This window comes from Nycticebus coucang, chromosome X (genome assembly GCF_027406575.1).
Source record: "Nycticebus coucang isolate mNycCou1 chromosome X, mNycCou1.pri, whole genome shotgun sequence".
Classification (NCBI taxonomy): Eukaryota; Metazoa; Chordata; class Mammalia; order Primates; family Lorisidae; genus Nycticebus; species Nycticebus coucang.
Window position 1 is genome coordinate 149,706,454 of NC_069804.1, and position 16,173 is coordinate 149,722,626.

Below are 16,173 nucleotides of genomic sequence, written 5' to 3' on the forward strand. Positions count from 1 at the left end.
TCCCCAGCTAGGCTAGGTGTGGTGGCTCATGCTTGTAAGCCTAGCACTCTTGGAGGCCGAGATGGGTGGATTGCTTGAACTCAGGAGTTCAGAGACCAGCCTGAGCACCAGCAAGACCTTGTCTCTACTAAAAACAGAAAAATGAGCTGATGTAGTGGCCAGTGCCTGTAGTCCCAGCTACTCAGGAGGCTGAGGCAGGAGGATCCCTTGAGCCCAGAAGTTTGAGGTTGCTGTGAGCTATGACAGCACAGTACTCTAGCCTGGGACCACAGAGAATGAAACTCAGTTTCAGAAAAATAAAACTCCCATCACGGGTCCTCAAACTACTGCCCACGGTGTGATTGTCTTTGTTCCCATTTCGTTTTTTTACTTCAAAGTAAGATATGTGCAGGGTGCATAGGAATTTGTTCATAGTTTTTTTTTTTTTAAACCATAGTCCTGCCCTCCAATGGTCTGAGGGACAGTGAACTGGCCCCCTGTTTAAAAGGTTTGAGGACCTCTGAATTCCAATCCCTCTGATTTATCCTTCTGAGGAGGGAAGAGCTCCCAGCCTCCCATAAAAACAAAAGTGCTTGCTAAAGGGCAAAATTGGAACTCTAAGCAAGGAAAAAATGAGGAATAGCTTTTTGGTAGGTAAATTGCAATGTCTGCGATGGTAACTAATCTGAGCTTCAACTGTCTCCTGGCATTTCTACTTGGATTTTTTGTCCACATCTCAATCTCAACTTGTTTCAAACCAAGTGTTTCAGCCTGACAACAGTTGTTTTAATCACTTAGTATCAGCATTCCCAGGGTAGTTTAGGCTCACATTTTTGGAATTATTTCTTTTCCATCTCTTTTACTCCTGTTTCAAAAGTCACCTAATCCTGTTTTATCCCCTGAGACATGTTCGTTCTACTCCACTATCTCCCCTTCTGTGCTGGTTCAGGCTGCCTTTGTAGCATTGCATACTTGCATTCTGCAACAGCTTCCTAGCTGCCTTCCTGATTCCAGGCTTGAACTCTTTGAGGTCACTCTGCATATCACTGCAGGTTTAAATTCCTAAGATACTGCTATCTTTTTAAAAATTTTATTTATTTTTATTTACCTTTTTTGTTTTTTTTGAGACAGAGCCTGAAGTTGTCGCCCTGGGTAGAGTGAGATGAAATCACAGCTCACAGCAACCTCCAAGTCCTGGGCTCATGCGCAATTCTCCTGCCTCTGCCTCCCAAGGAGCTGGGACTACAGGCGCCTGCCACAATGCCATGCTATTTTTTGGTTGCAGCTATCAGTGTTGTTTGGCCGGCCAAGGCTGGATTTGAACCCGCCAGCTCAGGTGTATGTGGCTGGCGCCTTAGCCTTTATTTACTTTTTTATTTTTTTAAGATACTGCTATCTTTATGTCATTTTGCACCATGCTTTTTCATGGTTACCCAAATCCTGCCTGTTTTTAAGGACTTTTCAGAGTAACTAAAAGACACATTTCAGAGTTTTCTCATCTTTTCAAGGCCTGGTTCTATTGCAGGAAGACAGGTCCAATGGAGAGAACGAACATCCAAACACCATGTTTAAAAAGAGGAAGGGCTTTATTTCAGCCTGCAGAGTGATGGCACAGAAGAATTGAAAGCAGTCATGTTCCCTGACTGGCTCAGTCTTCTCTTTTTTATCCCAGTCAAAAAGTTCTGGCCCACAGTGCCTTTCTCATTGGTCAGTTTGCATCAAGATGGAGAAGCTGGCTCCAGCTTTTATAAGAAGCCAAGCAAGAGTTGGTTTCTAGGTCCCAGGAAGTTAAATTTCTACAAATTCCTAAGAGCTGAGTCACCACAGCGAGGACCTTGCAGATGATCTCCTTGAGAAGACTTCTGTTCTTTTAGACCTTACTTTGTCCACGAATCTGCTCTCAGTTCAAGCCCTAGTTCCTTCAAGAAGCATTCTCCATTTACACCAAGTCTCTTGGATCTGGACAGATCTTGGTTCAACTTCTGCCTTTGTCACTTATTATCTAGATTTCCTTGGCAAGGTGCATAAGTTTTCTGAGTTTCAGTTTCCTCATCTGAAAAGTTGGAATAATACTACTTTCTACCTCATAGGCTTATTAACAGGATTAATTCTGTTCCCTTCTTCTTTGCTTCTTTTCTGACCTCTTATGCTGCCTACTTTTAGTGCATAATTTAGCCTTTTATTATCTACTGCCCTGCACCCTGGACTTACTATTTTATGGATATAAATATCGTTTCTCCCCAGTTAAGCTCTTTTAAGGGCAGGCACTGTACTTGACACTTTTCTTGTACACGCTTCTGAATTCTCTTATTGTGTGCTGAGCCCATATAGAAGATATTCCACAATATGTGGGGTGCAGGTGGCTCACACATATTGTGGAATATTGGGGTGAGTTTGAGACCCTGGGCAACATAGCAAAACCCCTATCTTTACACACAAGAAATGTATTTCACAGTACTTGCCAATTTTTTAAGTATTGGGCATAAACTAAAATTACTATAGGGGCTGGGAGAAAAGAATTGCCTGTAGCTTAAAGAGAAGGCTCCCATGCTTGGTTCCTGGCACTGGGTTTTGGGATCTTATTTGTATAGAAGAATCTCCAACTCAGTTTATGCTGCTTTCACTCTTGGAGTAAGGTGGAGGTCTGACCGGCTGGGGTTCTGAGTTCTCATTTCAGTGGCCTGTTCACATCAGTAAAGGTCAATGTCTTTGGCTTCCTGTAGGGTGGGGTGATTGTGTGGCATTGATGGCATGCTTTTCTCATTTGAATCTCCGTATGGCAATAAAAGAGTGACTCTTTTTGGAGAAAAATGTATCACGTATTTTGCTCTGTGGCTTCACACAGTTTGGGGTATTTTTCTTGTTTTTACCCCCTCAGGTTACGATATTCTCCTTGGTTGTAACCCATTTGTATCAGAATCTACATCATTGGAAGCCGAGTTGAAAAAAAAATCCTTGGGTAGAGAATTAGAACACGAGTCTGTACCTCTAGCCACTTTACTCCTTTTAATTGTGCCTCAGTTTCCTCATGCGTAAAACAGGAATAATGCCTACCCTATCCATTTTATATTAATGTGGAGAGAAAAGATAATCAGCTGTGTGAACATGGTTAGGAAAGTGAAAATCCTTTACAAATGTACAGATGTGTTATATTATTTTAAATGGAGTTTAAGCATAATCTGGCTTCAAGGGAACATTCTTTAGCCATTGGGAGTTGGTAGATTTGCTTTTGTGATGAAGGATAAGATTTATATTATTGTCTAAAGTTATTTTATGGTTTTCCAAATCTCCTTCCAGTGGCTTGTAGTTATGTGTGTGTATGGAGGGGGTGGGGATGCTTCTGAACCCTGTGTTCCATATGATTTTACCTTGTCACAGGGTCATACATATGAGGTTTATTTTGAAATTCTATTATTTGCATTATAAATAAATCACTCACCTTTCACTGTTCTTGTGAGTTTTAGTGATTCATAATTAAATTCATTTTGAAATATAATAATTAACATTCACTGAACATTTACTGTGTATTATAAACTGGCCTTAATCAATTTTATTTTACCTGTGTTTATTTATATGGAAATAATTGAAGTTTGGGATGGGTGAGGATTACTTACATTTTTGTGATCTCCCTCTGACATGTTAATGAAAGCAAGTCTTGGACCAAATTTTTGTCATGCACATTAACATTTATTAAAAGGACATTAGTAGCAGTAATAAAACAGTCATGCAAACTATTCTAAAAGCTCGATGATGAGGCTTTGAAGGGTCACAAGAGGAAGGCATAATCACATTTCAGAAGCAGAATTTTTGTTGTTGTTTTATGTTTTTATTTTATTTTTTTGAGACAGAGCCTCAAGTTCTCACCCTGGGTAGAGTGCCGTGGCATCATAGCTCACAGCAACCTCCAACTCCTGGCTTAAGCAATTCTCTTGCCTCAGCTTCCCAAGTAGCTGGGATTATAGGCACCTGCTACAGCGCTCGGCTATTTTTTAGTTGTAGTTGTCATGGTTTTTTTTTTGTGTGTGTGTGTGTGTGGCTTTTGGCTGGGGCTGGGTTTGAACCCACCACCTCCGGCATATGGGACCGGCACCCTACTCCTTGAGCCACAGGCGCCGCCGAAGTAGTTGTCATTGTTGTTTGTAGTTGTAATTGTTGTTTGGCAGGCCCAGGCTGGATTCGAACCCGCCAGCTCTGGTGTATGTGGCTGGTGCCTTAGCCACTTGAGCTACAGACACCAAGCCTGTTTTATGTTTTTAAAGACAGAGTTACCCAGGCTGGAGTGCAGTGGCACAATCATAGCTAACCATAACCTTGGACTCCTGGGCTCAAGAGATGCTCTCATCTCTATCTTCCTAGTAGCTGGGACTACAGGTGCATGCTACCATGCCTGGCTAATTTGTTTTGTAGGGACAGGGTTTTGATAGGTTGTCCAGGCTGGTCTTGAACTCCTGGCCTCAAGCAAACCTCCCACCTTGGCTTCCCAAAATGCTGGGATTATAAACATGAGCCACCATGCCCAGCAGTAGAACTTTTAAAAATTATTCTTATTATTATTAGTTTTGAGACAGGGTCTCACACGGTCACTCTGTGTAGAAGAGGGCTGTGGTTTCATAGCTCACAGCAATCTCCAACTGTTGGGCTCAAGTGATTCTTACTTCAGGCTCATGAGTAGCTGGGACTATAGGCACCCGCCACTATGCCCAGCTATTTTTAGAGACAGGTCTTGCTCTGGTTCAGGCTGGTCTTGAACTCCTGAGCTCAAGCGATCCATCTGCGATGGCCTCCCAGAGTGCTAGGATTACAGGCACAGCCTGAAAAATTATTTTCATTGAAATAATATTCATATAACATCAAATGACCCATTAGCCATTTTCAAGTGTGCAATTTAGTGGGATTTAGTGCATTTACAAGGTTGTAGAGCATCACCACTATCTAATTCCAGAACAATTTGTCATCCTGAAAGGAAACCCTATATTTACTAGGCAGTCACTTCCCAATCCCCCTCATTCACTCTCTGGCAACCACTAATCTACTTACTGTCTCTATGGACATACCTATTCTGGAAGTTCATATAAATGGAATCATTTGATGGGTAACCTTTTATTTCTGGCTTCTTTAACTTAGCATAATGTTTTTCAGTTTCATCCATATTGTAGCATTTATTAATATTTCATTCCTTTTTATGACAAAATCTTATTCTACTATCTAGACATACAACATTTTAAAAAATGCATTCATTCATTGATGATTATTTTCATTGTTTCCATATTTTGACTATTGTTAATAGTCTGCTAGGAACATTCATGTGCAAATATTGTTGGAGTATCTGTTATCAATGATTTTGGATATATACCTGGAACAGAATTGCTGGTTCTTGTGGTAATTCTTTGTTTAATTTTTTTCTTTCTCTTTGGTTTACTTTTTTGTTTTTTGTTTTGCTTTGTGTTGTTTTTATATGTTTAAAAAGTTTTTTTCTTTTTTTTTTTTGAAACAGAATCTCATTCAGTCACCCTGGGGTTGAGTGCTATGGCATCATAGCTCATAGCAACTTCAAACTCTTGGGCTCAAGTGATTCTCTTGCTTCAGCCTCCCGAGTAGTTGGGACTACAGGTGCCTACCACAATGACCAGCTTTTTTTTTTTTTGAGATGGGGTCTCACTCTTGCTCAGGCTGGTCTTAAGCTCCTGAGCTCAAGCAATCTGCCCACCTCGGCCTCTCAGAGTACTGGGATTACAGGCGTGAGCCACTGTGCCTGGCTATATGTTTAAGTTTTTGAGCCACTGCCAAATTGCTTTCTGCTAGGCTGCAACATTTTACATTTCCACCAGCAATATATGGGGGTTCCCATTTCTTTTATTCTTTTTTCTTATTGTTGGGGATTCATTGAAGGTACAGAGAACCAGGTTACACTGATTGCATTTGTTAGGTAGCATCACTCTTATAATTGTATCCCATTCCCAAGAGATGTGTCACACACAGTGACTCCCGACCCCCTCCCTTCTTCCTTCATTCCACTCTTCCCTTCCCCCTCCATGTACTAGGTCCTCAATTGTCCTCATATCAGAATTGAGTACATTGGATTCTTGCTTCTCCATTCTTGTGATACTTTACTAAGAAGAATGTGTTCCATTTCCATCCAGGTTAGTACAAAAGATATAATCTCCATCTTTTATAGTGGCTGAATAGTATTCCATGGCATATTTATATCACAGCTTCTTAATCCATTCCTGGATTGGTGGGCATTTAGGTTGTTTCCACAGTTTGGTGATTGTAAATTGAGCTGTGATAAACAGTGTAGTGCAAATGTCCTTCTGATAAAATGATTTTTTTTTCTTCTGGGTAGATGGGGTTCCCATTTCTTCACATCTTTAATAATACTTGTTTTCTGTTTTTTCTTTTAATTGTAGATATCCTAGTAGATATGAAGTATCTCATTATGGTTTTGATTTGAATTTCCCTAATGATTCATGATGTTCAGCATCTTCTTATGTGATTATTAGTCATTTGTATATCTTCTTTGGGAAACATCTTTTCAGATCCTTTGCCCATTTTTTAATTGGGTTCTATCATTGAGTTGTACCCTTTTTGTTCCTCAGTTCCTCCATTACTGCCTTCTTTTGAGATTGATTTTTTTTTCCTGGCATATTTTGATTCCCTTCTCATCTTTTTTTCTACATATGTTTAGTTTTTTTTCCTTATTGGTTACCTTCGGGATTATAATTAGCATCTCAATTTTATACCAAACAAGTTCAAATTAATACTTAGTTTTGATAGTATGCAAAATTCTGTTCTTTTACAGCATTGCCCCCTGTTTTGTAGTATTTACTAAATTACATCTTTATATATTGTGTGCTCACTAATCTGGCTTTATAATTATTTCATTCACTTGCCTTTTAAACTATGAGGACAAAAAAGAATGACAAAAAGAAAAAAAAAGAGGAGAAATTACAAACTATATATGCAATACTATCAGCTTTTATTCTTACCTGTGTAGCTAACTTTCCTATTGTTCTGTATTTCTCCATATAGCTTGATGTTATTATCTAGTGTGCTTCTATTGCATACTGTAGGACTCTATTTAGCATTTATTGTATCTAAGGTCTATGAATAACTCTCTCAGCTGTTTTTTTTTATTTCAGACTGCCTTAATTTTCTCTCATTTTTGCAGTATAGTTCTGGATATAGAATTTTTGGTTTACATTATTTTTCTTTCAAAAATTTAAATATGTCATCCTAATGCTTTCATGGTTTCTGAAGATAAATTGTTAGTCTTATTGGAGATCCCTCATGTGGTGAGTAATTTTTCTCGAAGATCTCTTTGTCTTAGTCTCTTGAAAATTTGGGTATCACATGTCTTAGTGTGAATATCTTTGAGGTTAGCATGCCTGGATTTTGTTGTACTTTTTGGATATGTTAGATTCATGTTTTTCTTTCAATTGGGGAAGTTTTTGGTCATTATTTCTTTCAATGTTCTTTCTGCCCCTTTCTGTCTTTCCTCTCCATCTTGGAGTCTGTTTGTGCATGTGTTGGTATACTTGACGGTGTCCCATAGGCCTTAGGCTTTGTTCATTCTGCTTCATTCTTTTCCCTTTCTGCTCCTGTGATGATTTCAACTCATGTATTATGAAGTTCACAGATGATTCTTCTGTCTTTTCAATCAGCTGTTAAACCTCTGTAGTAAATTTTTCATTTCCATTTCTATTTTTTAAAATAATGCCTATATCTTCAATGATATTCTCTATTATTGAAACACTACCTACAGGTTTCCTTCAGTTCATTGTTCATAGTTTCCTTTAGGTCTTTGAACATATTTGATAGTTCATGTAAAGTCTTTGTTTAGTAAATTCAGTGCCTGGGCTTCTTAAGTAATAGTTTCTATTTTTTTTTTTTCTGTAGATGGGCCATACTTTCTTGTACCTTTGTATTTCTTGTTTTTTTTTTTAAAGCTATATATTTTGAATATTATAGCATGGCAATTTTGGAAATCAAATTCTGCACCCTACCCAGAATTTGTTGTTACCTATTGTGAGATGCTGTTATTTATTCAGTGGCTTTTCTAAACCATTTTTGTAAAGTCTACATCCTTTTTTTTTTTTTTTTTGAGACAGAGTCTCACTATTTTGCCCTCCGTAGAGTGCCATGACATCACAGTTCACAGCAACCTTAAACTCTTGGGCTTAAGTGATTTTCTTGCCTCAGCCTCCTGAGTAGCTGGGACTACAGGCGCCTGCCACAACACCCAGCTATTTTTTGGTTGCAGTTGTCCTTGTTTAGCAGGCCCAGGCCAGACTCAAACCCACCAGCTTTGTTGTATGTGACAGGCACCCTACCCACTGAGCTACAGGTGACACCTAAAGTCTACATTCTTTACCATATGTGGTCTCTGAAATCTCCGTTCTGTTAACTTAGTGGTCAGCTGCTGTTTTGATAGTCACTTTAAATGCTTGGAGCCAATGGAAGATAAAAGGAAGAGAAAATAAGAAAGAAAAAGTACTACTCTCCTAGTCTTTGCAGATTGGTTCTGTGGTGGGATGCTCTTTCAATGCTTAGCCAGGACATTTATAACTCTATTTTAGCTATTGCTTTCTATTTCCATGGGGCTGAAGGGTAGCCAGAGGTTAAAGCTTAGGGTCTTCACAGGCCATTTCTGAGTATACATTTTTCAACTCTTTGGTATACAAAGGTGCTTTTAAAAGTCATTATTTCCATGCATAGCTCCTTTCCACCCTCTTCCTTCTCAGGATTTTTGGTCTGTCTATTGCTTGTCTCAAGTGTTTCCTCTTGCTCTAGGTTGTAGACAGTACTGATGCCTTAATATGCTTTTGGTCAGGAAATTACTCTAGCACTGGGAACTTTCTGAGTTGGACAAAATGAAGGTTATCCTTTGCTCGGGTTCTTGAATAAAATGATAGATGGATCAAGACCCAATTTTTTGATAATAAGATCCATGTTGCTTCTCTTGGCACTGAATATCTGCACCAGAGGCTTTAGTATACATGTCCATTGCCAATCTTGTGTGTAAGTGGCAATTGGTGGGTAGGCAATTTAAAATAACACTGTGTTCTTTTATCACAAAGCAGTCACTTATTTCTTCAAGTATTCCCTTGGTTATGTCAGTTTTTGATTTTAGATTCAAGAGTTTTTCTTTCTTTCTTTTTTTTTATTGTTGGGGATTCATTGAGGGTACAATAAGCCAGGTTACACTGATTGCAATAAGAGTTTTTCAAAAGTTGATTTTATACACACACACACACACACACACACACACACACACACACATATTTCTTTTTTTGAGACAGAGTCTCATTCTGTTGCCCTGGGTAGAGTGTTGTGGTGTCATAGCTCACAGCAACCTCAAGCTACTGGGCTCAAGCAATTCTCCTGCCTCAGCCTCCCTAGTAGCTGGGACTGTAGGTGCCTGCCACAATGCCATGCTAATTTTTATTTTTATTTTTATTTTTAGTAGAGATGAGTGTCTTGCTTTTGCTCAGGCTAGTCTAGAACTCTTGACCTCAAGGGATCCACCAGCTTCCCGGAGTGCTAGGAAGCCAGAGATACCTTGCCCAGACTAGTTTTTTTTTTTTTTTTTAACTAGCTCATTATTTGCTTTTAAAGAGGGACAGAGCCCTACAGTTTTCCACTCCTTTATTTTCAGAAATGTCACTCCCAGAACCAGAATTTTTGTGTCTTATGGTAGACATTAGACAACCAAGACAATTTTTTAAACCAATGACTAGAACAGAACTTTGTAGGTATTTAGCTTTAAGTGCTTTTCCTAAGGGTACAGATGGACTACAGGGTTTCTAGATTTTTATATCCTGTTTATACAAAGGTAGGAGAGTCTCTAAAATAGTTTAGTCCTTTGGTAAAACCAGCAAGAATCCCTAATGGGTTCAATGTAAGGGTATATGGCACACTCCCCGGGTGCAGGACACAACTACAACAGGGACCTTACCTAACATATGTAAACACTGTATCCTAATCATTTGTACCCTCATATTAATTTGAAATAAAAAAACGGCTAGAGTCCATTTTTAAATATATATCATGGAAGTTAACAGACCAATCAATTTAAATTTATTTTTGACATTTGCTATGCTAATTACCAAAGAGTAGGTGGTCCTTTGTCCAAGATACAGGGAACAGAAGAACTTGTGGTCATCACCTTTGGAGTGTGGCTGTTTTTGATACAATGCTGGTTTCCTGTCGCCATCTGTGCATCCTCATGAAGGCAACTAATTGACACTATGCATAAAAGCCAAAATACACTGGCTCATGCATAATCGCATTGTCTATGCTAAAATATCATGAAGTATGTGGCAGACTTCATAATATATACATTATTTGGTAAAAAATTCCCACGAAGTTGTTTTATAATTATCTACATGAGGAAACTGAAATTCAAGAAGATTTAAGTTACTTGTTTAGAAGGACCCAGGTTTTAAGTGGTAAAGTTTGGATTCCACCCTGATTCTTTCAGGCTCCACATCCTCTTAAGCCTTACTTAATAACCAAGAGCATCTATTTTATAATTTTTGTCATGTGAAGAATGCTTTTAAAAGAAATTTATGAATACAGATACTCTTAATGATTGGAGGCTTGCCCAGGTAGAATGTGATTGGATTGCTTCATTACCTGCTTTTGGTCCTTGGAGAAACTCGCCACATAACCAATCTGAAGTCCAAAGAGAATTTGTGGGGAACAGCAGCAGTGATCTTTGTTGGCGGTATCTAGGAGGATCTAGAGGTGGCTTTAGTGCTTGTGTGGTCTGAGAATGGGATGTAAATTGGACTTGAGCCTCGCTTTCATTTTTCCTTCTGCCCTACCGCTAGTATATAGCAGTACTTGCTCAGAATTTTAGTTCCATTTACCTGTCACGAGGCCCCAGGAATATATGGAAGATAAAATGCACTTTTGTGTTTGATGGAAGTGGAGAAGGGCAGCCTTTTAGGAAAGGCTATTAATGATTGATGACTAGAAATAGTTGGAAACAGGAAATCAATTTTTCCTTGTATCTACTCATATCTGCTCCTTGTGTGGCTTAACGGACAGACTTTTCACAGACTGTGGAAAGCATTCATCTTCACAGTAACACCTTCAAGTTAACCCCAACAGAGTTAGCTTTGAGAGGTGGTAGAAGATGCGGTATGTACAGAATGAGATTTGAGGAAGCAGCTGGCAATGTACCACTGCCAGTCATTCCATAGTTTCTCAATTTCTTTGTAACTTCAAGAATCTCCTAGCAAAATACCAAGTTTGGTAGGGGTTCTACTAAAGCATTTTCAGAGTCAACTCCCCAGAAAAGTGACTTTCTTTACCTTTTATCAACTTTTGGAGAGCGAACAACAGCACAGGGGCTATCAAACTTATGCCGAGGGGAAATAAGGGTGCTAGGAACTTTCCAGATGGCTTGAAATGAATGCAGGTGTGCCTGGAACTCTGCCATTGCTCCTCATACTGAAAGGGTAGTTAGTAAATGCACTTCTGGTAAACAATTCCAATTTTAAATGTGCCAGCAAAATATGCTAGCTAAAGAAATCCAGCAATGAATCTGTTTATTCAGCAAATAAGTGTCCCTGTTTTGGAAGTTTACATTTTCATAGGGGTTTCTTAGATTCTTGAAGTGGTTTGAGAAATTTTCATCACGAAAGATTTAAAATAAGTAGAAAAGCTGATTTAGGTGGTGTAAGTTACATGTATGTATGGACAAAGGAGAGAATGGGAAAGATTTGTATTGATAGGTAAGCATGCGTGTGTCTGGCAGGGAGAGGTAATTAATATTTACTGATGTTTACTATTGTGTCAGGCACTGTGCTAAGTGTTTTTGTGTCAGGAACTGTGCTAAGTGTTTTTGAGGTATCATTTAATTTTCATGTCAACTCTGAGATAGATGTTATTTTTCTCCTTTTAATGCTTAGAGAGGTTAAGTAATTTGCTTAAGGTCACAGTAGAGTAGAAATTTGTTTCTAGATAGCAGGAGACCCAGATCTAGCTATATGACCTTAGGCAAGTCGCTTTTCTCTGGACTTCCAGTTTCCTGCCTGTAAAATGAAAGGTTATCTTTAAAGTACTTCTGGCTGTGATAATCTATGATTCCATGTGTCTGAGCTGCTTCCTATGTCCCCTGGGTGTTGTTTCTAAGGAGATAAAGGCCAGAAGTCAACGATGACTGACAATGTAGCTAAATTGTGCAAGTGCAGTTAGTGTCAGAGACAGCAGTTGTCTCCATGGACAATACATTTGTGTGGGATTTTGTGTTCTGTTGGTGGTGGTTTTTTATTACACCAATCTGAGTTCTTGACACTATTAAAACACTTTGTTCTTAGCATTAACTTTTGTTTTAAGAGAGACTGAAACCCAGAATGTTTGTCATTTTTCTCTAAATGCAGATACTTTTAGTGTTTCTTATTACCCCGAAGTGCTGTCCCTGTTAGCTGATATGACATGGGCCCATTCATTCAACAACAAATATTATTGTATCTGCTATGTGCAAAATATGTTTCTGGGCACTGGGGATATGCCAGTGAACAAAACAGGCATTCATTTCTGCCTTATGGAGCCTGTATTTTAGTGGGGTGAGCAAGCAATGAACTAAATATGTATATTAGTTCAATATATAGCATGTTAAATGGTGATAAATTCTATGTCAGAAAATAAAGCAAGATGGAGGGCTTGGGAATGGGGGGTACAATTGCTTGCTATCTCCTTGGGAAAATCAGTGCTAATTCCCATCAGAGCTTGGTTGACAGGAAATTTTTTACCTAGGCAAATAAGATAGACCTATTTTGATTTGTAACTCTACATCCAGCCTTGTGACCTTAGGCAATTAATTTTACTTCATTGATCCTTGATCACCCTGTGTACCGTCAGAGAAGCAAAACATAGGAGTCGGATAAAGCAGAGGATTTATTGTGGGGATCAGACCTTACGGAACTGTGGGAGCTGATTAATTCCTGTAAAACTCTTCTGTATCTGGGCCTAAAGTCAGCCAAGTAGATAGTCAGGAAAAATGGATGTGAAGTAGGGGCGAGCAAGGCCAAACTGGAACTGGTGAGGACTAGCTGGAACCCATGAGGACGAACTGGAACCTACCTCAATCTCTCACAGGCTCTAAGTCTCCAGTTTCAAAGTTGGAGCTGTCCTCCAGGAGAAGCTAGTGTGTTTCATCACAGAGTTAAACATATACCTGTCCCCTGAGTCACAGAACCTGAATGAGGAGATCCAGGGGAACTAGAGAAGTTGTGGCCAATGTGTGCTGTGAGAATTGAGAGAAGCTGAAGGAGGAGGTTTAGCAGTTGCTGTAGGCTCAGACATGCCCCACATCACAATGGAGAGTCAGGAGAGAAGAGACAAAATTCTTAAATTGGAGCAGTACCTGGTACCCTCCTCCTATCTTCTGGGCATAAGATGATGGCAGCTGCTTTATTTCCACCTCCCAACTTGCATGAAAAATATCTCTCGTGGCTTATGCTAAACCAACCTGTTCAAAATAGGGAAAGGAATTCTAGAGATCCCAGTTTCAACTTAGCCAGGTTAACCATACAAATCCACTACAAGCTTGGTTCTTAATGGGGATAATAATAGAGAATACATGAGACAATCTATGTAAAAGTATCCAGCACATAGTAGGTAGTCAATGCATTTTTTTTCTTCTTTTCTTCTACCCTTTGGCCAAGGAATAACACAGTTTTAGACATTAGGGCCAGTAGCGAAGGTTTTATTTATTATGTATTTATTTGGGGTGCTATGAAGACTGCGAAGGAGGCTTATTTATTTATTTATTGAGACCAGGTCTCACTCTGTCGCCTTGGGTAGAGTGCCATGGCATCATTGTAGGTCACAGCAGTCTCAAACTCCTGGGTTTAATTTGACCCTCTTGCCTCCGCCTCCTGAGTAGCTGGCACTACAGATGCCCACTACAAAACCCGGCTAGTTTTTCTATTTTTAGTAGCGGTGGAATCTCACTGTTGCTCAGGCTGGTCTTGAACTCCTGAGCTCAAGAAATTTAACTGCCTCAGCCTCCTAAGGTGCTAGCGTTATAGGCATGAGCCACCACACCTGACTGAGGAGACCTTTTTAATCCTTAAATAATTATATCTGGTTGTAAACTGTCACATCTGTATTTGAGATTGGCTGTGTTTTGAGGATGCAAAAGCGAAACTGAATGCTCTAGGCCATCGAAGATATATCTAGCATACGAACAATAAAAACAGATTGGAAGAAATTGCCAGAGCTTGTAGGGACTTATAAAGAGGTCAGATAGTCCAATACCTAGTTTTCACAGATGAGGAAACTGAAGCTCAGAGAAGGAAGTAAATTGACAAAACTCACAACTTGTTTGGCCCGGGGATTTTTTTTTTTTTTTTTTTTGAGACAGAGTCTCACTTTGTTGCTGGGGTCATAGTTCACAGCAATTTCAGACTATTGGGCTCAAGCCATCCTCTTGCCTCAGCCTCCCAAGTAGCTGGGACAATAGGCACCTACCACAGTGCCTGGCTATTTTTAGAGTCAGGGTCCTGCTCTTGCTCAGGCTGATCTTGAACTCCTGAGCTCAAGCAATCCACCTGCCTCAGCCTCCCAGAGTGCTAGGATTATAGGTGTGAACCACTGTGCCTGGCCTAGGAATATCTTTTTTATGGAATGTTTCTTAGAATCCTGTAGAACTAATTAAATACATTTTAAGCATGTTGTTAAAGACTTCATCCACTTTATTACTCAGTGTCCTCTATCTGACCATCCCTACATGAGAAATTTTAGAACTAAGTGCCAGGAAAAACATTGTTTATCCTAGGAACTGATAGGTTTTTATTCCTCATGGACAATACAAACCTGGTAAATGATGATGTAGAAACATGATCATTTTGCTTGACTGCCAGGATGTGCAGAGCCAAATTTGCAGCCCCAAGTTTATTAACTATGTAGGTCTCTATGGCTTTAATTATCTATGTCCTGCCCTTCCCTCTGGCTTTGTTGCTTTTTTCTCCTGGTCTTGATTTTTAGTTAATATAATTTTTATATGTAAAATATATGTTGTATATATTATAAGTGGCCTCAAATCCTTTGTGATATGAGGAAGGATATATACATAGACAAATCCTATATTATTTGATCTCTGTGGCATAGTAAGAAACACTTGGCATGGAATAAATTCCAGTCCAGGCTCTACCGTTTTAATAATCCTCTTTAAACTTCAGTTTCTTTTGATCAGCTTGGTTATTTTAACCTCTGGCATGATTCAGAAGATAGCCTTTATTAAAAAGTTGAGAGGTATCTGAGACCTTATGTGATGATTTTCCCTTACATAAAAAGTATTTTGGGGAACTTGACTCTAAGAGATTCAGGGTGATTTAAAATAAGCATTTTATTCAATTCTGGACTAGAAACCAGGGTTAGATGAAGTTTTAAGATTAATGAGAGGCTCCATGCCTGTAGCTTAAGCAGCTAGGGCGCCAGCCACATACAGCTAGGGCATTGGCCACATACACCAGGACTGGTGGGTTCGAATCCAGCCCAGGCTTGCTAAACAACAACAACAACAACAACAACAACAGCCAGGCATTGTGGTAGGTGCCTGTAGTCCCAGTTACTTGAGAGGCTGAAGCAAGAGAATCACTTAAGCCCAAGAGTTTGAGGTTGCTGTGAGCTGTGACGCCACAGCACTCTACCAAGGGTGACATAGTGAGATTCTGTCTCAAAAAAAAAAAAAAATTAGTGAAAGAATGATATATAGGGTAGAATTTATTTGCTTATTTGCTTTTATTTTTAACTTAATTTTTAAAATTATCTTACAGTAAAATTGACTTTCTGGTGAATACATGGTTCTATGAGTTGTAACATATGTTGTATAAATTCATGCAACCACCACCACAATGAAAGTACAGCATAGTTCTGTCTCTCTAGAAAATACCCACTGGTTCTTTCTTTTTTTTTTTTTTTTAAAGCAACAATTATTTATTTAGCTCACAAGTTTCCAAGTTGGCAATGTGGGCTGGGCTACACTGGGCAGTTGTGGTGTCAATTGGGATGGCTGGCCTCTGTTCCATGTGGTTTCCTGTCCCCCAGCACTCTAGTCCAGGCCCCTGTGGTTCTTGTATAGTGACACTCTACTTCCATACCACATATACTTTGATTTTATTTATTTTAAAATACCCTCCCAACATTTATGAGAATAGATTAAGAAGATAAATTTGAATC

At 39.2% G+C, this 16,173-nt stretch overlaps 1 pseudogene; it reads right to left on the reverse strand.

Annotated features, from left to right (window-relative positions):
- LOC128577039 (GTPase Era, mitochondrial-like) overlaps positions 1 to 11,425 on the reverse strand; it is a 28,800-nt pseudogene extending 17,375 nt beyond the window's left edge.
- Positions 11,426 to 16,173: the final 4,748 nt, after the last annotated feature.